This window comes from Sorghum bicolor, chromosome 3 (genome assembly GCF_000003195.3).
Source record: "Sorghum bicolor cultivar BTx623 chromosome 3, Sorghum_bicolor_NCBIv3, whole genome shotgun sequence".
Classification (NCBI taxonomy): domain Eukaryota; kingdom Viridiplantae; phylum Streptophyta; class Magnoliopsida; order Poales; family Poaceae; genus Sorghum; species Sorghum bicolor.
Genome location: NC_012872.2, coordinates 31,236,824 through 31,261,192, shown reverse-complemented (window position 1 = coordinate 31,261,192; position 24,369 = coordinate 31,236,824).

Genomic DNA, 24,369 nt, shown 5'->3' with positions numbered 1-24,369 from the left:
GAGTATTCCACAACAACCCTTCAAACTTTCTTGTTTGAAAACCTATCTAGTAGCAGGGCTAAGCATCACTATGCAATTTTTAAAATAAAATAGGTGCCAAGGACGAGAAATATCAAGGTAGTAAATGCAACAGAAAGGTTATACCCAATTCTTGACTACGTAATGCAGCATTTTCAATTCATAAGTGATAAAAGCTTTAAATCATTCAAGGAGGGGTTAATGCATCCGGGGCTTGCCTTGGTTGCAGAGCTGAGTGGGTTCCTCGGAGACTTCCCAAGTCTCGGATCCTACTTCCTCGAACGGTACACCGACCTCGAGGTTCGGTTCAACGGTCGCTCCTTCGGTCACGTGCACTATACGTAGAATGATGTATGCTCATGATATGTTTATGACAACATATAAGAAGGACCGAATTGAGTACAACTTTCGTTCTCGGTGCAAGGACAGGTTAAACAGTAATTAAAGTTGTTTATCGTTTTAGTGTTTTTACCCAAGAGATTGCATCAGCAAATTAAGATTTCTCTTAATTCATAATTATTCTTTATTAACTGACTATGAAACATTTGTACATTAATTAATTCTTAATTAAGAATTAATGACAGTAAATAAACATTAATACCAACAATACTTAAATGCCAAAGGTCATTAAGGTTAATGACCTTAGGTCCTCATACAATCCCAAAAGCACTCAAATCCCAATTTGAGAGATTAAGCTAATTATTACTTAATTATATTGGAATTATCACTAAAATACTAATTAAGGGTATAATAATATTTTATTCAAACATTATCCAAATGCCACCAAATTTTGTGTGAAGCCAGGGAATAATATTCGGAGGCATCCCACAAATTTTGGTGATTTTTGGTCATATCAATAAATTATTTAAAATTCATGAATGTGTTATTTACTAAATAAAGGCTACAATTTTTATACATATATAAATTGCTAGAAAATAAAACCTAGCATTTTTCCTGTGTTCTACACACTGCATAGAACACATCCCAATATTTTCACTATTTTTGGACCAGCATTCAATTTTCTACACAAATTCAAACATAAAGCATATTTAAGACAAAAAGAAAAAGGAAAACAGCACTGTGCTAATGCGGCCGGCCCGCTTAACGTCAGCCCAAGCCAGCCCACGCGCTTCCCGCGTCACGCGCGGGCGCTCTTCCTCTCGCGCGGTCACTGACGGGCGGGTCCCGCCCGTCAGGACCTTCTTCCTCCTCTCGCCACGGCTCTAGCGAGCCCAAGCACGCCGTCGGCGAGCTCCCGGCCTCCGCGGTTGGACGAGCTAGCACCCTTAGCTTCCCGCGCATCTCCTGAGGCGCACAGACCACGCGCTACTCCCCCTAATCCCCTTGCCCGCGTCCATGGCTGACGGCAATGCTAACCGCACGACCACCGGCCACTGCAAGCGAGTAGAACGTGAACCGAAGAGCGCATAAGAATCAGGGGCTCACCACGACTTTAGCGAAGCAAACAGCGGCGGTAGAGAAGCTCGGAGAAGAGCTGGCCACGGTGAGGCGCTTGCGGTGGCGCTTCGGCCGGGTTTGGAGAAGAACGGCTCGGTTGAGGGCTACAAGGGGCTAGAACTTGCGCTAGGGGGTGCAAACGGTTGCTAGGGTCTTGGCGAAGCTGCTGGTGTGCTCAGGTGGCTTGGGAAGGGAGTGAGGGAGACGAATTTTGCAGGTGCAGCAAGCTCGTCGGCGTTGAGCGGAAAGAAGAAAAACGAGGTGGCCGTGCAGTGTGGTCACTGAGGGAAAGGGATGAGCACGTCGGGGGCTCGTCCACTTCATGGCGGGCTCGCGCAGCCAAGCAGCTGCGTGGCTGGGCGCGTGGCGGCGCGCGCGAAGGGGGCGCTTGCCCGCCCTGCGGCCACGCTGGACAGGGGCTCGCGATCCTCATCATGACACTGTAGCAATCCCTATCAAACCATTTTTGTTTTTTGCAAAATGCTCCCAAAATTTGAACTGAGGTAGAAATTCTGTCAAACCAAAAGTTGTGCACAATTTTGAATGCTACAAAATATATTTAAGAGTCCAGAGCTAATTATAAGTGGAAGGGTTTGAATTTGGACCAAACAGTTTGAATTTCAAAATCCCAAATTGGGGGAAATTCCAATTTTCAATTTGGTCAGAACAGAAATTCCAAAATTACTTTTGATTTTCCATAAAAACTTGAAAAATTCCCAAAATAAAGGATCAATATGCACCAAACATCTAGAATTAGGGTTTTATCTGACAGAATTCCATGAGCTTTGGTGTTTGTCTATTTCTGCAGGGGGTTATTAGAAAATATGGAGAGAAGGCCCACATGTCAGGTTTACAGCGAGATAATTACATGCCGCACAATTTTCCTCAATCAAGAAGAGTCTAGAAGCCACGGGAACGAACGGAAGGCCAATCAGGCCCGGGGGCAGGGTGCCCGCCCTCCCCCTTGGGCGCCCGCCCTACCATGGTGACCAATCAAGGCAGGTCTCGCGGATCGTGCTCCACCGCCTCTAATCTTCAAGAGTAACTATGCGATTAATGTCAGTTTGATCTGATGGCCCAAATTCATCTAAGGGGGCTATATAAGCAAGGCCTATCCACCCCAAGGAGAGAGGAGAAATCATTATCAGAGGAAGCCAACAAAGTTAGGGTTTTTTTAATTTCTCTCCCACACAGAATTAGAACTAGCTACTCCCAATTCTTTCAAGTTCTATAGGATTGTTTAGATAGAATTAGAGAAGTAGAGCCTAGTGCTCTGGATTTCGGATATTCATCAATAAAGATTGGTATTATTTCATATCTTTCTCTACTACTTTGTTCTAATTGCATTATGTCTCTATTTATTATGTTCTTAGTTTGCTCTAGTTCTATATTTGATATAGTTATGATTGATAATGAGTTTATGTATAAGTTTGCAAAGCTCTTAGCTCTTGACTCGAGGGAGCTAAGTGGTAGATTATATGTGGGCGTGGTGCTTAGATATTATTTACCTGCAAATGTATCCTATTGGTCGGGTCGTGTGGTAGTTCGCGATGGTGACAACTTCGTTGATTCTTATATAGTCCACCCTTCGTTGATAGGACAGGCAGAATTTGTATTGTGGAGTAAGTCTTGCTATGTTCTGATTTACTTTAGCAATGTTCCTTATACATGAATAAAGAGTCTTTTATGCTATATATGATCTTGTAGATAACTAGAGTAGATTGTGACTTAGTAGATTGTAGATACTCAGAATCCATTCTCTAGCTAATCCGACGTCACCTTACATTTATGTGGAGTAGTCTATTTCTAATCGCTGTGTTATTTACCCATGAGCTTATATTTCATTATCTTTATTTTATGGCTTACCCCTTGCCAAAGCAAGTGACTGTGTGAAGAGTTCCTCATTAGTAATCATGTTATTGCAAGTTTATCTCTAGTCTATGCCTTGATAGATTTTACCCCTGTTTTCACTTTCTCTGTTCTCTTAAGCAAAATATAAATAACGATATCCGGAATACTTTTCCTGGTGAAATGCTACAATGATGTATTTTATCTGTGCGCTTGCGGATAGAATAGATTATTTTCGAGAGAGCCTTCATATTCATAAATACCTTAGTACACTCTAGTGCCATGCTGGGGATGACAACCTAGTATTCAAGTGGTGTTAGCAAGTGTCAACAAGCATTTCTGGCGCCGTTGCAGGGGAGCGGTAAGGAAAGTCAGGAAGTCGGTCAAGGTTATTCACATAAAATATTAGATTAGACTATGGAGAAGTAATTGCATAAACAGCTACTAAATGAGAAATCATAACAAGGCACCTCTGCTTTGGCAGGTTCACCATGTTGTTTTTCTATGTTTATATTTTTTTATACAGGGTATATCAGGATTGACTTTTGTACATTCAACTCTTCATCACCAGAACCAAAGCAATCAAGAAATAAAGAAGAAGCTAGCTACCAATTGCTGAAGCTATGGCACAAAAGACCTTGCGAGAATTCTCTGCTCCAAGTCTTGAGAACATTCCAACTAGTCCAAGATTTGAAGTAGAAGAAGGAGCACCTGAGTTTGAGCTCAAGTCAAGCCTCATCAATTTGGTGCAAGCTACACAATTCAGTGGAAAGGCACATGAAGATGCTAGTGCACAATTGCAGAATTTCTTAGAGATTAGAAGCACAATCCGCATAAACAGAGTTGACAAAGACGTCATACTACTTCGCCTCTTTCCATTCTCACTAGAAAGGGAAAGCGAGGAAGTGGTTCTACACCCATCAAGATAACATTAACAACTGGACGAACTTGTCAGATGCCTTTCTATAAAAGTTTTTCCCTATAGGCAAAACAGCTACCTTAAGAGGAAATATTGTCAGTTTCCAACAGCAGAAGACAGAAACCATTCCAGAAGCATGGGAGCATTTTCAAGGATACATATCAGATTGTCCTCACCATGGAATGGCCAAATGGTTACTTATGCAGACCTTCTACCATGGATTAACCCAGAAGGCTCGTGAGTGCCTAGATGCATCTGCTAAGGCATCATTTTTGGAGCTTACAATTGGAAAAGCAGAAACACTTTTGGATAAGATAGCCGAAAACCAAAGTTGGTTCCAAGATAAAGCTCAGCATTGTCATCAAACTGAAGAAATACCAGAAGAAGTAAATGCACTATAAACCAAGATGGAAAATTTGCTCCATTGGATTGACCAGAGGGCCAAATTCAAAAAAGATCAAAGGGCCATTAAGACAGTATACAAATATCAACCCACTTCGAGTCAACCTAATAGCAAAGGTATGAATTCAGGTAACACTTTCAAGCAACTTTCATTAAAAGAGACAATTGCTCAACAAACAAAAACTAATGATGAAGTTAAACAAAGGCTAGATACAAATGAATCATCTCTAAAAGATATACACAATAAAATGGATTTTCTATTAACTGCCTTTGATGAACAAAACACTCTTAATAAAAGGTAGAGCTTAAATTAATAAAGCTAGCTGCTGCATTGCCTGTTGCCACTAACATTGAGCAGATAAAGAACATAACTACTAGAGGAGGCAAAGCCACTAGGGATCCCCCATACCCAAAAGAGAAATAGAAAACATCAACACCAGTGCAACCAGTAGTGATGGAAGAAGAAAGCCCAGAGGAAGCAGAAGATCTGCTACAACCACCAAGAGCTGGAGAAATGAGGAAAGATTTTTACGACACCAACTATTTGCCATTTCCCAAAAGAAACAGAGGACTGCAGTCGGATGAGCAGTTTGGTAAGTTTGTAGAGGTCATTCAGAAATTATATGTCAACATACCTCTACTTGATGCCATACAGGTACCCACCTATGCAAAGTACATCAGAGATATTCTCAACAAGAAGAGACCACTGCCCACCACTGAGGTTATCAAGCTGACAGAAGAATGTAGTGCGGCCATCCTTAACAAACCGCCAAGGAAGAAGGATCCAGGATGTCCCACCATTGATTGCTCGATCGGAAACCTACACTTCAACAATGCACTTTGTGATCTCGGAGCAAGTGTCAGTGTGATGCCAGCATCAGTCTACAAGAAGCTTGAGCACACAACCCTAGAACCAACATCAATATGCCTGCTACTAGCAGATCAATCAGTTTGACACCCAATGGGCATCGCCGAAAATGTCCCAGTCAAGATCAGAGATTTCCTTGTGCCAGTAGACTTCGTGGTACTAGACATGAGTCCCGACTCAAAAGTGTCCATCATCAGTGGAAGGCCATTTCTGAGCACTGCCAATGCCCACAGTGATGTCGGGAAGGGAGAAATCAAGTTCAACATAAACGGAAAAGAAGAACACTTCACATTCAAGCCCAGACCAGATAGAGACTCTACAGTGAAAGAAGTTTATGAAGAAGAACCACTGGAGACACCATCTCCGGAGGAAGGTAATTCAGAAGATTAAAAGATTTGGAGGTCCAGCTTGGGGGACCTAAAAATCCCAAACCCTCGCCGGGCGGTAAATCGGTATTTATCCACATCGTTTAAATTCTTAGTTATTGAATTCTTGCATTAGTCATATTTATTCATAGCATTATAATAATCAAAAGCCCCATATAAATAATATTTATGGTGTGTAACAACCCACATTTATTAATTATTGTGGAGGCACAAAAATATTTTTCCATGATCATTTTCAATAAGTTTCAAATTCTTATAGTCTTTTCTGCATTATATTTAATTATAGCAACCTTCTAGAAGCATGACCCACACTCATTGGGTCCCACATGTCACACACCATACCTCACATATATCTCATCACATTATTTGATCCACCAACATGTTTCCACTCACCAGCAATTTTCCACCGACCAACCACCACCTATAAGTCATCTTTTGGCGTAAAGACTAAGCAAAGGAAGGGAGTAGAGAAAGGGCAGCCAGGATGGCCACCAGAAGTGGGCGCCCGCCCACCTGCAGAGGGTGCCCGCCCTGTTCCCCCTTCCTCCTATAAATTGCCACCTCCTACCTCCATCTCCATCACACAAGCATTCCAGAAAACCCACGCACACTCGGTTTCTAGAGAAGGAAGCTCTAGTAGTGAAGTGAGAAGGAGAGTAGAGTGGAAGAGAAGAGTGAAAGTGAGTTTGGTAACCTAGGAGTAAGAGAGCAAGGTTTATTATTAAGTAGTGATCCTGCTGTCCAAAGTGGAATTAATAGTTGCTTAGGAGGAGGTGTTGCCAAAATAAAAACTTGTCTGGGACCACTAACCCCTGGACTACTGACATTTCGGACAGCTGGCCCTTAACATTTTCCACTAGTTGTGTTTGTGTCAACTTCTTTCTGCAGGATGTTCAAGAAGGTGAAGAATGTGCGCAAGACCCTCAAGAACATAGGTACGAGGAATTCATCCCGACTCTCCTCGCACCAATCGGAGATGAGCATCGACCCGATGCCCCCCCAAGTTCCATCGTCTTCATCAGATACACGAGTCAAGGTTCTCCTCCAGATAGGAGACCTTGGACTGAAGACCCGCAGGGAGAAGGAAGTTTTCCAGCAGCTGAAGAACAAGGATTTCATTCACACCCCCACTCTTGATCCTATCCTGCTACAAGAAACAGGTATGGATACCAATTCGATTTGATTTTCCAGATGGTGGGATGGACAAACTTTTGGGACATAACTGAGCTGGGTTCCAGTCTTCTCACCCTTGAATTTCTTTGCACTTTATATTATTATGAGGGGGAATCGCTTTTCGAAAGTTCAAACAGGACATTATGTTGTCTTGGAGAGAATTGAGCGACCATCTCGGTTTCTCTTCAAGATGCATCGTGGACATTGACTCTGACTTGCCCAATTTTGAGACACACCAGTTCTGGAGAGAGATATCTAGGGATGAGTTTTATAGTCAAGCCCGAAACAGTGACATGGAACACCCCACTCTTAGGATGTTCCACAAATGGCTTGGGTACAATCTTTTCCATCGCGATGATATTAGAAAAGTAAGAGTAGGAGACTTACAACTTCTTTACGTAGCTATAAATAAAATACCCACTTCACCTGTTACTCTTTTGGTTTCTCATTGGCTTAGTATACCTAGTCTTCAGGGACCTGTCGGTTGTACTTCACTCATCACTCGTCTAGCCTCTAGTCTCAATTTGCTAGAAAACTCGTCTTTGGAATTCAATGATGAGTTACGAATTTATCATGGCTATGACACATTCAGGCATGCTCGGATGCTAAAAAAAGAGGGGAACATAATGTATATGTTATATGATAATAAAGGCAAGATTCGGTTACCTAACCCGAACCTTGGCCTCTATGTCGTTCAAAATTATTTGATTTAGATTGCAGTGGCACCAGTAAACCAAAGAGCTCCACAGCGAGTGGCATCAGAAAGGATGACCACCCATCAAGAACGCACCTGGTATGATATGACCACGCCACGAAGCAAGATGTCACAAGCTCCAAGTCAAGCTACACCCACTCAAGTTTCACCTACACCGACACCAGCTCAAGTCATCGATGGACCGATTACACGTAGTCGTGCAAAGAAGCTACAACAAGAGGTCCACGCGCTACTTTGTGAGATTTATTTTAACATTAATAATAATTATATGCTACCTAAGTGTTGTACCTTGATTGTACTCAGGTATATAGAAGAAGAGAAAGAAGAATCGGACCATGAAGAACGGACCAGTGCAAGTTCCAGAAGAAGTCAAAAACGGACTAGTGGAAGTCAAAAACGGACCAGTGCAAAGAATCTTCATAACTTTTTGCTCACAAAAGCTATGAAGGTCCATGAGCATTTGTTGGAAAGCTTGACGAGTCTAATTTCCAATGAATCTAGTGGCGACCAGTTTGGATACTCCATATTGCCTGCAGACCAGAATTAGTACAGACTGCTCAGAAGGTCAACAGTCTGTCGTGACAGAATGTTGGTACAACTTGCCAAGTAAAACTGTACCAATCTACAAAGTTTCGTGCTGGTTGGCATACATTGCTGGAAAGCCCTTTGAGTCTAGTTTCACACCCAAGAAACGGTTCATCATTTGGACTTCCCAGTAAAAAGTTATGGTCAGTTTATTGGAAACTGCTCTGGAGGCCAACAGTCACGCGAAGCCACTTCGGGAATCCATTTCGAGGGGACCTTTCACATTGTCTTCCCTCAGAAACTCTATTTCGTTTTCATACCTATCTAGCAGGGCTGTTGCTAGTATAAATACCCCCTAAGACTCATTGTAATCTAAGACTTTGATAATTGAAATACAGAACCCCTTTGTTCAGCTGCGTGCTAACAAATCCAGAGAGTGATCTCTACCCCTTTGCTCTTGTGATTTCCTCGCGGGATTACATAGGCGGCGGCTTCATCCGCTCCCAATTGGTGCTCCTACTCCCTTCAAGGTATTCCTTGATTGATTGTAGGCTGTGTTGGTTGGTTCCTTGAGAGTGTGGTTGGGCGAATCCTCGATTCAGGTTGCCGGTTAAAGACGGTGGTTGGCTTCGAGTTTTATTTGCCAGGTTGCACTAGTTATCGCTGCTTGCAGCAAGTTATCCGGCTGTTCTTCAGCTAGTTATCGGTGTTCATCCTACGCCGTGAAGATCGGGACAACGTGTCGCATCATCTAGTATCAAAGCTTTCGTTACCACGGTAGGAATTTTATCCCTAGGTACATATATATTTTGCTTCGTCCAATCCACCAAAAAGCCAGAAAAATATATTGCTTAGACCTTTGTTTCAATCTGTTATTTTAGTGAGTTCGGTTAAGTCGCAGTCCATTAGAGTCTTTGTTTTAGTTGCTGATCATTTATCCTTCGCGTGTTCTTTGTGCCTCTTTTATATCTAAAAATCCCCACAAAAAAAATCTCTATAGCCTATATCATCCTTTGTGTTAACTTTGATCCTATCTAGCTACTGGTTGTTGTTTTATTTCTGTCTTTAGTTGTGCAAGTATCATAATCTGATCCCTGTTTTTAGTTCTATATATAAAAAAAAAGTGTGTCAAAAAAAAAAGAAAGTGCAAAAAAAAAGTGAAGTGAAAAAAAAAAGTTGAGAAAGGTTCAGAGAGAAAGTCTGAAAGATTAGTTGGTCTATGTGCACAAGTGCTGAAAGTTTCATATCAAGTTCTACAACCAGTTTGCTATCTTTGTTTGGTGCAAAACTTTGGTTGGGTCTGATTGCAACACTTGCATCCCAATCATACTCCTTGTTTGCATCAGTTCTGAAATTTCTTTGCGTGTGTGTGATCTATTTATACACTTCGAATCTTTTGATCAGCACTAGGCAGAGAACTTCTACTTTGGATCGTTACTTAACTTTACAACAACTAGAATTCAGATTGCATTCCTTGTGTATTACTCCCCACCAAGCTCCACATAAAAACCATCATAATCGGTACTCTCTGTTCTTGCATTTGCCTCGCCATCACTTTCAGTTGCCACCACACATATGTTTTTCTTGTAATCTGCAGCAGAGGAATTCATAAGAGCCTTGGTGGTTAGAGAGGTGAGTTGTGAGGGCCACCAAATTTTTATATTCCACAAATACAAATTATTTGTATTCAGCTAACCTTACAGGAAGATGGGTCGAGTGGACATTAAAGATCGTGTTACCATAGCACAATTTAATAAACTCCGACAAAGCATGGAAGAAAAGCAAGAGAGGTTGACACAAGATCTTCAGAATCTTATGACTGAAATCAGAAGGCATCGTCCACCTCATGATGGTGCAAGCAACCATAGTGGAGATAGAGAAGATAGTGATGGAAGAAGAGGAGGTCGGAGGAACCAGAGGGCTGCACATGGTAAAGGAAGAAGACATAGTGGAAGAAATGATGATGAATCTGAAGATGAGGCTAATGACAACCGCTTCCAACTCAGTTTTGGTCGCCGATGTCATAGAAGAGGCAACCATGAAGAAAGATTTGGCAAACTGAAATTTACCATGCCAAAATTTGCTGCTGAACCATCCACGAGGAATTTCTGTAGAGGAAGCAAATCAAACACAAAGTTTGCTGCTGAACCGTCCATGGTGAAAAGCTCAAGTGGAGGCTCTCGATCTAATTTTCAGGGTACTTTTAGTGGAAAGAATACTGCTGTCCCAAGTTCAAAACCAGCAGCATCAACCACTACTTCAGTGGGTTCTACTTCCAGGAGTAGTGAAATTCAGAGATTCAAGTGTGGAGGCCATAGGCATATAAGTAAGGAGTGCACCAATACTCAGGTGATCATTGTGAATGATGATGAAAAGTATGAATCAGCTAGTGAAGAGGGAATTGAGGAGGAAGCCCATGGAGACGAGGACCTTACTTGTTGTGAGTTTGAGCAAGGAGCTGCTCTTGAGATGACTCAAGTCTTGAGTGTTCAGGCAAATGAAGCTGAAAATGGGCAGCAACACAAATTATTTGAAACTAGAGCAACGGTGCATGATAAAGAGGTGAAGGTGATTATTGATGGAGGGAGCTGCCATAATCTTGCTAGTCGTGAGATGGGTGATAAACTTGACTTGAAGCTGCTACGACACCCTCATCCATATAATGTATAGTGGCTGAATGATTCAGAAGATATCAAGATTGGATATAAAGTGAAAGTTCCATTCAAGATTGGTGAATATGTTGACACAGTGGAGAGTGATGTGGCACCTATGTCGGTGTGTCACTTGCTGCTTGGAAGGCCATGGCAATATGATCGATATAGCCAACATTGTGGGAGAACAAATCAGTTTACTATCAATCTAACGGGAAAGAAGTTTGTTCTCAAGCCTATGACACCCCAACAAATCATCGCTGAACATTTACAAAAGAAATCTAAAATTGTTCCAGTGAGTAGAGAGGAAGAAGAGCAAAAGAAATTGAGTGCCATCCACAATTCGGTGAGTGAGTGCCACAAGCCAAATTTGAGGGAGAAAAAGAAAGGAGAGGGAGAGAATTTAGTCATGCTAGCCACAAAATCTGAAATGAGAGAAGTGAGGAACAACCCCGAACAAGTGCTCTTTGTACTTGTATACAAAGACATTTTAATTTCAGCTAATGACATGACCTCTCTTCCTAGTGTTGTGTCTCATCTTTTGCAGGACTATGGAGATGTCTTTCCAGAAGAAACACCGGCGGGACTACCTCCAATTCGTGGGATTGAGCATCAAATTGATCTCATTCTAGGGGCTGCACTACCTAATCGACCACCATACCGAACCAATCCAGAAGAAACAAAGGAGATACAAAGGCAAGTGCAAGAACTTCTTGATAAAGGTTTTGTTCGTGAAAGTTTAAGTCGTTGCGTTGTTCCTGTAATTTTAGTGCCTAAGAAAGATGGTTCTTGGAGGATGTGTGTTGATTGTAGAGCTATAAATAACATCACTGTTCGCTGTCGCCATCCTATTCCACGTTTAGATGACATGCTTGATGAATTAAGTGGTTCCACCATATTCACTAAAATTGATTTGAGAAGTGGATACCATCAGATAAGAATGAAAACAGGGGATGAATGGAAAACTGCATTTAAAACAAAATTTGGGCTGTATGAATGGTTAGTTATGCCTTTTGGTTTGACTAATGCTCCTAGTACTTTCAGGAGATTAATGAACCCTGTCTTGAGAGCTTTCATTGGAAAATTTGTTGTTGTCTACTTCGATGATATCTTAATTTACAGCAAGTCTTTTGAGGAACATGTGAATCATATTCGGCAAGTCTTGGAAGAGCTTAGAAAGGAGAAATTATTTGCTAATCTTGAGAAGTGCAGTTTTTGCACAGACCATGTTGTGTTTCTTGGCTTTGTTGTTTCAGGAAAAGCCATAGAAGTGGATGAAAGCAAGGTGAAAGCCATCAAGGATTGGCCAACTCCAACTAATGAAAGTAAAGTAAGAAGTTTTCATGGCCTTGCTGGTTTTTATAGGAGGTTTGTGAGAGATTTCAGTACCATCGCTGTTCCTTTGAATGATTTGACAAAGAAAGGTGTTGACTTTAAATGGGGAAAATCACGAGAAAATGCTTTTCAAGAACTAAAGAAACGTTTAATTGAAGCACCATTACTTGTTCTTCCTGATTTCACTAAAACTTTTGAAGTTGAATGGGATGCTAGCAGAATTGGCATAGGAGTTTTTATGCAACAAGGAAAACCTGTAGCATATTTTAGTGAAAAACTAGGAGGTGCTCAACTGAATTATTCTGTGTATGATAAAGAATTATATGCTTTGGTATGTGTGCTTGAAACATGGCAGCACTACTTATGGCCAAGAGAATTTGTTATTCACTCTGATCATGAAGCTTTGAAATACTTGAAAGCACAAGCAAAACTGAACCGTCATCATGCCAAATGGGTTGAGTTCATCGAAACATTTTCATACATTGTGAAATATAAGAAAGTGAATCGCACATTGTCAATGTTCCTGCGAACAATGGTGAAAAAGAACCTGAAGGTTTGGGAGGAATGCTTGCCACATGTGGAGTTTGTATATAACAGGGAAGTACACTCTAACACTAATATGTGTCCTTTTGAAATTGTATATGGGTTCAAACCTATTGCTCCGATAGATTTGTTGCCCCTTCCATTGCAGGAAAGAATCAATATGGAAGCCTTCAAGCGTGCTGCATACATCAAGAAGGTACACGAGAAGACTAAGGAAGCAATTGAAGTCAAGGCAGGACGCAAGGCTGCAAATATGAACAAACATAGGAAGAAGGTGTTATTTGAACCCGGGGACTTGGTGTGGATACACTTGCGCAAGGATCGCTTTCCTCAGCAGCGCAAATCAAAATTGCTGCCACGAGGAGATGGTCCATTTCGTGTTCTTGAGAAGATCAATGACAATGCATACAAGATTGATCTTCCTGCAAGTTATGGCGTGAGCAACTCCTTCAATGTTGCTGATCTCTCACCATTCACAAGTGAAGACACTTTAGAGTCGAGGACGACTCCTTTTCAAGGGGGGGAGGATGATATGACCACGCCACCAAGCAAGATGTCACAAGCTCCAAGTCAAGCTACACCCACTCAAGTTTCACCTACACCGACACCAGCTCAAGTCATCGATGGACCGATTACACGTAGTCGTGCAAAGAAGCTATAACAAGAGGTCCACGCGCTACTTTGTGAGATTTATTTTAACATTAATGATAATTATATACTACCTAAGTGTTGTACCTTGATTGTACTCAGGTATATAGAAGAAGAGAAGGAAGAATCGGACCATGAAGAACGGACCAGTGCAAGTTCCAGAAGAAGTCAAAAACGGACCAGTGGAAGTCAAAAACGGACCAGTGCAAAGAATCTTCATAACTTTTTGCTCACAAAAGCTATGAAGGTCCATGAGCATTTGTTGGAAAGCTTGACGAGTCTACTTTCCAATGAATCTTGTGGCGACCAGTTTGGATACACCATATTGCCTGCCGACCAGAATTAGTATAGACTGCTCAGAAGGTCAACAGTCTGTCGTGACAGAATGTTGGTACAACTTGCCAAGTAAAACTGTACCAATCTACAAAGTTTCGTGCTGGTTGGCATACATTGCTGGAAAGCCCTTTGAGTCTAGTTTCACACCCAAGAAACGGTTCATCATTTGGACTTCCCAGTAAAAAGTTATGGTCAGTTTATTGGAAACTGCTCTGGAGGCTAACAGTCACGCGAAGCCACTTCGGGAATCCATTTCGAGGGGACCTTTCACATTGTCTTCCCTCAGAAACTCTATTTCGTTTTCATACCTATCTAGCAGGGTTGTTGCTAGTATAAATACCCCCTAAGACTCATTGTAATCTAAGACTTTGATAATTGAAATACAGAACCCCTTTGTTCAGCTGCGTGCTAACAAATCCAGAGAGTGATCTCTACCCCTTTGCTCTTGTGATTTCCTCGCGGGATTACATAGGCGGCGGCTTCATCCGCTCCCAATTGGTGCTCCTACTCCCTTCAAGGTATTCCTTGATTGATTGTAGGCTGTGTTGGTTGGTTCCTTGAGAGTGTGGTTGGGCGAATCCTCGATTTAGGTTGCTGGTTAAAGACGGTGGTTGGCTTCGAGTTTTATTTGCCAGGTTGCACTAGTTATCGCTGCTTGCAGCAAGTTATCCGGCTGTTCTTCAGCTAGTTATCGGTGTTCATCCTACGTCGTGAAGATCGGGACAACGTGTCGCATCATGGTATGGAGCTGATCCTAGGCTGGAAGAAGCAGCGCACCTGCATTACCACGACTACAACCCCCGAGTCCTTGGGACCCGTGGGTTTGACATGCTCAGCCGCAGGAGCCGACACAGGAGACGTGGCTAGAAGGCCAAGATCACGAGTGGGCAAACCTGCCTTTTAGTACGGGCAGGTACTCCACTGATCCATATGGAGCTTCAGGGTCCAGGCCCTAGCCCTAATTCGATGCAGGACGGTACTCCGATGCCTCTTATGCTTTCACGAACGACTACTACCAAGAGGCCATCGCCTTCGTCACCCGTACCGACAACACCCTCCTCGACATCCAGAATACGCAAACAGAACATGGACAACTCTTGGAACAGCAACAAAAGTGGAACCAAGACCACGCCGCTGCAGTACAAGAACTGAGGCAAGACACCACGACGATGAACGACAACATCACCACCATGATGCAATTCTGGAACATTTAATAGGATCAACACAACAACATCCAGCTTGGGGGAGTTCCTCCTCGTTTTATCAAGTAAGTTTTTATTTGCTTCTCTTATTTATTCTTTTCTGTTTTAATATTTTATTTATCTTAAAAAAAGAAGAGAAAAACTTAGAAAACCCAATAAATATTTTCTTGCTTTAATTTACTGCATTCTATAAAAAGAGTGTGTAGATAAGTGTGCTTTATCTATCTGCCAAGTGTTAATCTCTAGAAAGATAAAAAGACTAAAAAGATACATGATGGAAATGATGAACAGTTGCTCTATTTGCTTACTTTCAAGTACCTAGCTTTTATATTAAAGTTCTCCCAGGAATTACTAAAACTGAAATTTACTATCTATGGGAAGCATGAACCTAAAACTAAAGTCCAGGTAAGAGAAGGAAATGATATAAAGTTGAGCTGTTGTTTATCTTGTTCTTACTACACTAAGTTCTGGAGATTTATTTCGAAAACATGCAAATCACATGATGAGTTCCTAGCATGACAAAATTCCTACCACAACCATACTTGCCATAACATCTTTTGCTACTTATATTCACATTGAGTTTGATCAAGCTGTGTAGACCCTTAGGAACTTTTCATGTGGTTAAATTAAGATATTCACTTGCACACATCTACTACACCATCCACCACCATTCATAAAAATCTGCTAAAATATTATTATCACTCACTGTCCCAAGTGTTGTTATTCTCTTTCTCCAAAAAGATTCAATGCAGAAGAGGCATGGGTTATGCAAAAATATGCAAGGAAATAAAAAGGGGCAAGTGCCCGGAACCTCGAAAACGAAAGAGAAAGAGTGAGACGAGAGGTAAAAATGGACAAGTGTCCGGAGTAGAATTAGGGGTACAAAGATGCCCACCTGAGCAGAAAAAAATGGACAAGTGACCGACAGTTGAATTAGGGGTATTTACTACCCACCTCAAAAAAAAAGAGAAAATAAAAAAAGATAGCCCATGTTCTCCCAAAGCAAAGATCAAAGAGGAGGAGGGATAGCAATACGAGGAGCAATGAGATGTAAGTTTTATCATTACTTATATATTTTCACCATTACTATCATTTAATCCACCACACACGCACATCTTGATTTAATTATATGCTGAGTTCCTTTGGATCCATGGCTCGATTAGACAACATATGTATGAGCTGTTTTTCACACCTATGAGCTTCGCATAAATATTCCCTTAGTTATAGGTAAGTGACATTTTTGGTAAGGATCCACAAATACCATATATAGAGACATTTGAGAGTATAATAGCTGGGAACTCTGAGCTTTATTTTTGAAAACTTATGCAAAACTCCAGAACAAAGGTGAAGTATAGGCAAGAGGAATAGTGCTTGACTTAATTATTCTGTCTTTCGATTACTTAAGACTTAAGTGCAGGTACTAAGCTCCATGACACTTCACTCTAATCTGGGAGAATTTTTATGAAAGCATGTGTGCCTGTCAGTATATATGCAAATGGCGCGGCTGCAGACAGCCCGTCCGCATCCGCACGCGCCGCTTACTCGTGTGCGGGTTTGCGCGGCGGCCCGTTTTGCACCGTGCTATGCTTGCGGCGTCCGGCGGCGCGCAGTTCTGTCCGCAAGTGCTTAACTCCTCAAGCAGACATCAGCATCTAAGTTTCGAATAAAAAATTGGGTCAATCCAGTACACAGTTTCAGGCATACAAGCAAATGGGGAGGGATCAAGGAGGACAGGACGACAGCCATGGACATCGAACAAGGACAGATCTCGTTGCGCACATGCAAAGCTTCGGCTGCCGCCTCTGCTGATCGTCAATTCATCATAGCATCAGGCTCCGCCTTGGCTGGTCAATCACGGTGACTCACTGCACGTAGTTCCCCTCGCGGCCACCGAGAGCGAGGAAAGGACGATGAACTGGCCGTCGACACCGTAGGTGAGGGCACGAGCACGAGTGCACGACCGACCCAGAGGGACACCAGGCAAGCGGCAGTAGTCGTGACTTGCGAGTACGCGGGCTGGAGCGGCGCCGCTGGGTTATGCGGGTTTAGCCGCATAAACCTGCTTTAAGAAGGTGGGCTGCTCTGCGGGTTTGTACAGGCTAGCGGCGCCGGTCTGCCCGGTGGGCTGACGGCGCAGCCCGCGCCACTTGCAAGCGTACCTGTCAGGAAAGAAAACATCGAAGCAACTCCTGATCCATCTGAGTTTAGCTGTTTGCTCGGGGACGAGCAAAGGGTAAGCTTGGGGGAGTTTGTCGACGGTCCTTAAGTACTAAATTTAACCATCAACTAAACATGGAAAAGGATCAATATGCACCAAACATCTAGATTTAGGGTTTTATCTGATAGAATTCCACGAGCTTTGGTGTTTGTCTATTTCTGCAGGGGGTTATCAGAAAATATGGAGAGAAGGCCCACATGTCAGGTTTACAATGAGATAATTACGTGCCGCACAATTTTCCTCAATCAAGAAGAGTCTAGAAGCCGTGGGAACGAACGGGAGGCCGATCGGGCCCAGGGGTAGGGCGCCCGCCATCCCCCCTTGGGCGCCGGCCCTGCCCTGGTGACCAATCAGGGCAGGTCTCGCGGATCGTGCTCCACCGCCTCTAATCTTCAAGAATAACCGTGCGATTAATGTCGGTTTGATCCGATGGCCCAAATTCATCTGAGGGGGCTATATAAGCAAGGCCTCTCCACCCCAAGGAGAGAGGAGAAATCATTACTAGAGGAAGCCATCAAAGTTAGGGTTTATGAATTTCTCTCCCGCAGAGAATTAGAACTAGCTACTCCCAATTCTTTCAAGTTCTATAGGATTGATTAGATAGAATTAGAGAAGTAGAGTCTAGTGCTCTGGATTTTGGATCTTCACCAATAAAGATTGGTATTATTTCATATCTTTCTCTACTACTTTGTTCTAATTGCATTATGTCTCTATTTATTATGTTCTTAGTTTGCTCTAGTTCTATATTTGATATAGTTATGATTGATAATGAGTTTATGTATAAGTTTGCAAAGCGCTTAGCTCTTGACTCGAGGGAGCTAAGTGGTAGATTATATGTGGGCGTGGTGATTAGATATTATTGACCTGCAAATGTATCCTATTGGTCGGGTCGTGTCGTAGTTCACGATGGTGACAGCTTCGTTGATTCTTATATAGTCCACTCTTCGTTGATAGGACAGGCAAAATTTGTATTGCGGAGTAAGTCTTGCTATGTTCTGATTTACTTTAGCAATGTTCCTTATACATGAATAAAGAGTCTTTTATGCTATATATGATCTTGTAGATAACTAGAGTAGATTGTGACTTAGTAGATAGTAGATACTTAGAATCCATTCTCTAGCTAATACGACGTCACCTTACATTTATGTGGAGTAGTCTATTTCTAATCGGTGTGTTATTTACCCATGAGCTTATATTTCATTATCTTTATTTTATGGCTTACCCCCTACTAAAGCAATTGACTGTGTGACGAGTTCCTCATTAGTAATCATGTTACTGCAAGTTTATCTCTAGTCTATGCCTTGATAGATTTTACCCCTGTTTTCACTTTCGCCGTTCTCTTAAGCAAAATATAAATAACGATACCCGGAATACTTTTCCTGGTGAAATGCTACAATGAGGTATTTTATCTATGCACTTGCGGATAGAATAGATTATTTTCTGTGGATGATAACCTAGTATTCAAGTGGTGTTAGCAAGTATCAACAGGTAGCTCCTAGTCTTTGACTTGTATTCGGGCTCCTAGTCTAGCTTGTGGTAGTCGAATGTTAAACGGGAACATCCCGGCTCATATATTGGCTTTAATAGTCGGTATGATGATGTCCTTTTGATGGGCCACGCCATAGGAAAAAGCTAAAGCCTAGATGTTCATGCATATCACTCATTTATTTATTTTTTTTATTTAACCACAGCATATTTGTTTAAATGCATTCATCGTCCATTTTGCATTGCCTTGCATATAAAAATTAAAAAATATATATTTGCCTCTTGTCTTCATCACTCAATATCTTGTCTCTAGTATAATGAATCTTGTTCATCCTATCATGCTCCCTCTTTCTATGTTAGTATGCTTTGGTTTGGTTATACTAATCGCTCGAGTGAGTACCTCCATAGTCTTTTTAAATTAAGCATGATGCTTAGGTTAAATAGACTACCTTAATCAAACAAAACATGGTGTTAAGTTTGATTATTGAACCAAACATACTTGCATGGAACTTGGTTGCACTTTTGGACTAACCCTACAGCAAGAACATCGATATCTCTATGGGTAAGTCATGAGATCATTCATGGAGACAACTTGAGATCCTCATGGTCGAAGACAAGTTTCTTGGCCAAAGAGAACTTTGATGCAACTAAGAAGGGCCAATGCTATGACTCATCATCTTCGAGGTAAGTGGCCACCTTCTTAAGAGTTTTCTAGGAGTTTGATCCTTGATAGAAGAAGTTGACATGGTAGAACTCATCCTTGCTAAAGATTCAACAAGACTAAAATCTACATGTCTTAACTTTTTTTATATATTTTGTGCGGATTGGCCTTTAGGATAGCATAAATAAACTTATGTTAGTCCTTAAGACAAAACTAGTCTTGGGGAGCCTCCATTATGGGGTCGGCTGACCCCATCTTAGTAGCTAACCAAGCCTATAATTGGCCAAACAATCTATGGTATGTGGGGAAGTACAAACCCAGAACTTGTTTGCTCTAGAAGTTCCAAACTGGGGTCGGGCGACTTGGACCTAGTACCCACTAGGGCTCAAACTCGGCCAGACCACTTCTAGTCACCTAAAAAGTGTAGGACCCAAACTTGCTTGCTTTGTACCCATCAACTAAGGGTCGGGCGACCCCTACTTGATAGGATGCAAGTATCTTTAAAGTGGTCCTACGAAAGGGAGAGTTGAGGGAGAAGTGTGAACTTTGGTTTCCACCGAGGTAGGGTCAGGCGACCCATAGTTGGGAAACCCAATCTGACCGAGAGTGTCATGCCAGCACTTAGAAACTATTCCCAGTTGCAACTCTTGTGAAAACAAGTTTATAATCTTTGGCAATAGCTTTCCTTGGCCTTCCCTCTTCTTCTCCATCCCAATCCTCCTTGTCTCAAACTCAACACCTTCTAGCCCCCTCTATGCCTCCCAAGTTACCTTGAGTAGCCTATCGTGGTCCCCACTAGCACAAATGTCATCATTTCTATCAGTGAGGCCCCTTCAATCATGAGGGAGAGTAGCTGCGAAACCAGAGGTCACCATGGAGGCCATTGTGCTTAAAGGAGAACCATAACATGCCTTTAAGAACCTCAAGGTAAAGGTAGGCAAGTGTGGCAAGAGGAGGTGCAATCTTGGTCCATATCTCCAGGGCTATCTGAAGCACCCAAGCAATAAACAAGATGGAGAGGTCCTGCTCTATGGACCTAAAACATGGAGCCCTTGCTGTTAAGGTAAATCAGTATTTATCCCATCTTTACACATTGCATTTCAATTCTTGCATTTCCCTTCCAATTGTATGCTTAGTTTAGTTTTCCATATTTCCCTTCGACAAAATGCTTAGGAATAATAAATGAAAATCTTGAGAACAACTTGCAATATAGTTTTGACATGTGGATCACCTAGAGGTGGGGCGGCCGACCCCACCATTGGGCCCACTTGCAGTCTTTCACTTTGGCTTCATGCAATGTGTCGAGGTCAGCACTTGGATGCTCCTGGAGCTTTCAAGTTGGGGTCAGTCGAACCCAAGACTTGTCCTTTTGGTAGTCTGCTATCTCCCATTTGCTTTGCTTTAGAATCCCATGCATGACACACAAGCCAAGTATGAAAAGAAATGGTCTGTTTGGGACCTGTGCACCAGCTTAAACCTGCAAAGTAGTCTCCTAGACATGCTCTAGTGCTGTCATGATCCATGACAACCACTTTAAGCATATCTCCACTTTTGCAAATCATCTTTTCCTTTTCACATAGAACTAGGCAACGGAATCTTATAAAAGAACTTTACTTCTTGTCCACGCCTAGGCTTTACTTTAGTAGACACTTAACGCCACATCATTTAGAGTGCTAAAGTGCTTAGGGTAGGGGTCGGCCGACCCCTACATTGGCCAATCTCTAGAAAAGAGTTCATATATATTGCAAGATTCCCTGCCATGATTCAAAATTTTGAAACATAGTGCTTATGGGGAGGTCAGCCGACCCCCAAATTGGGGTGTTCACCACTTGCCCTTCTGCCCCTATAAATACCCATGCATTGTGAGCTCAATTCCACACCCAAATCCACCAAAATTATCTTGAGCTTACAATCCCTCTTCTCTCTTCTTAGTTGCAAGTTATTACTCAAGATTATAATAGTTGTCAAAAAACCAAAAAAATATTTAGTCTTGCATAGGAGTAGAAATAGGAAAAAGTTTGGTTGTCTGTGTTGTGCAGGAAAATGGAGAAAGCATTCCTCTCTTGATTCTAGAAGTCCAAAGGGGGTGAGAGTTGTTCTCAAAGCTCTCATCACTCTAATAAGGGAAGCCATGAGAGGATGGAGGAAGGGGAGAGTCACCATCAAGTGGTGCTATACGAACCTCTTCCAAGAGCTATGGAACCTGAAGAATGAACTCATATTAACACCAGAAGAGCTGATCAAGTTCAACAACCTAAAGGAGAGCGGTTTCCACCATACAAGCATCCTCGACCCGGCCCTTGTGGACCGCATAGAATGCTCAAGAATCCAAGTGTGGGGGGGTCAAGTGGCCCCCCAAGTATGTCTCTAAATTTCCTGAACACACCATGACGTAGTACATGGTGAGGCAAGTTGGCTCGACAAATTCTACCCTAAGTAGGGGGTTGGCTGACCCCCTCTTGTAGAGGTACATCATCAACAATGAGAATTCAAACGGCAGCAATGGGCAAGCCCAAGTGGGGTCGGCCGACCCCACCTTGGAGCCCACCATTTAGCATCCACTCAACGTTTACCTGCCTTCTGACTGGTTTGCCACTCTTACTCCCCCTCTGTTCTTTCATTTTTATTACTTCTGTCTCTTATTTGCTTTATTAGATAAAATAAAACAAAAATAAAAACTAGAAGACTTGGATCTATGATTTATGACATTAAAAGTGTGACATGATTTATGACATTAAAAGGGTAAAAGTGTCACAAAGTCTAATTCTTGCATATGCTTATACTTGTGGGTCACATATCTTGATAGGAATATCATATTGACTTGTTTGTTGACAATTGTGATATAGTTCTTAGTTCATGATTCATACCATTTCTATTCAAAGTGCTTAGAGATTTATTTTTCAAAATATCATAAAATCATAGTGTCACTTACTCCTCAATAGGAAGAGAATTCCTACCACAGCCATATATGTTCATACCTTGTTCAAACCCTTCTTCTTCCAAGGAGACAATCTCTCCTTGATAGCTCTTGCCTTGCTCTACTACTAATCTAGACTAAAGATACAAGTGAGAGGTGTGAGGTAAATTGACTCCAAATGATGTGTGTTGAAAAGGAGGGAGTGCCTCTCTTTTTATAGTGGAACTGGGACGGTTCGTTGCATCTAAATTTGGTAGTAGGTGAAACCGTCCTATGCATGGTGACATGCAACCGCCTGAAAAAGATGGGCCCAGTTTGCCGCATCTAGGGGTGCGCCCGCACCAGGGTGTGGCCGCACCCTGGGTGGGTCCCCCTGGCTACCGCCTTCATGTAGTCGGTTTGGCTCTGGGCCTGGATCTCTCCCGTGATTACGATCAGGCCCAGTTCTGCGTTGTTCGGTCCTTTCTCTATTTTCTTGGTTTGCGCATTTCTGAATACGTCTTTTGGTACTTTGCGCTTTCTTTGTGGTATGTCACATTTCCACTTGTTGCACTATAGTTCCTGCAAAATATAATCACTATGGTACAAGTGGAACTTGTTAGTAATAAAATGCATGTGTGTATATAATATGATTGCTTCTTCTCCTTTTGGATCAAGTTGGTAGTTTATAATTGGTCTATAATGACTACCAACAAGTCCCCCAAGCTTAACTTTTGCTCGTCTCGAGCAAATAATTAAGTATGGTTGTTGATCAGGTGTTCATTCGCAATTTAAATAAGTTGGCATGCTATCCACTCTTTACCTTGACTTCTCATGGGGCTTATAGCTTTTCCAAGTTCACGGTTGGTTGCAATATAGAATGGTTGTAACAGACTCACCATTCAGTCATCCCTTGATAGACCATCAATCCAGATGTTTTATAATTTTTTGCAAAACAAATAAGTTCCTCTAATGATTCTCTCGATCGCTCAATGTGTATGAAATCCTCACCAAAGGCATTTGTGTTTGCCTTTAAGACCTACCACTAAGGCTGAGAATGGTGCTTTGTGAAGGTATAAAGGTGGGCGTACTTACGACACTTGTGTTGCTAAGTCAAAGCCCGGACCATGAGGAGATACAAGTCATACACCTTGATTGAGATGTGCAAGTGTGTGGAATTTTTGGTGGTAGTCCTATCTAAATATTTTTGGTTACTCCTTGTATCATGACTCTCTTTATTTGAGGAAGAGAATGAGAGAATGTAAACATATGGGCCCTGAAAAAATGGATCATATATATATGTATATATATATTTTTTTTCTGACGGGGATTTTGATTTTCCCGTCCTTGCCCTTTTGCTTTTCCTTCATTTTTTTCATGGATAACTGATGCCCACATGTTTCAAAGGGATCTCAAAGAGAAAAATGGAGAGTTGTCGTGATGGTGATGTAAGGAGTAAAATTGTGTATGGGGATGCGCAAATCTTAGGCTGAGAGTTTGGCATACTTATTTGGTGGAAGCTAAGGCGCAACGCTCAGGGTAAGAGTTGGCATATTTTTTTTGGTGGATGGAAGGGTGCATGTTGTGCGCAACTTCTCAGTGTGAGAGTCGGTTTTATTTGGTGGGTGCGTGAATCTCATATCATGGGCGCATGACCATAATCTCACTCTAGGATACCTAGGATTTGACTCAACTCAAAGCGCCGCAAGCCGCATATGACTAAAGGTGTACAAACTACTAAGCAAGTCATATGGCCTTGGTAGGTATTTCATAATCATTGAGGAACTCTTTGTTTTGAATTTTTGAAAAGAAAACTCCAGATGTCAAGTTTCTCTTAGAACAAAGTCATAGCAAAATCTATTTATACCATATCATGTCTCGCAACAACTTAGAAAACGATCATGCATTTGCAACCCACAAGATTTCAAGTTCTCAGAATGAGACATCTTTAGCAAACAAACTTAAATCTTGATGAACATTAAATTATAACTTAGATACTACAGAACTATAGACAAAGCAACTATTCATCATTTCAACAGAAAATAAACTAACATATCATAGCGCACATGAGAGTGGAACTTT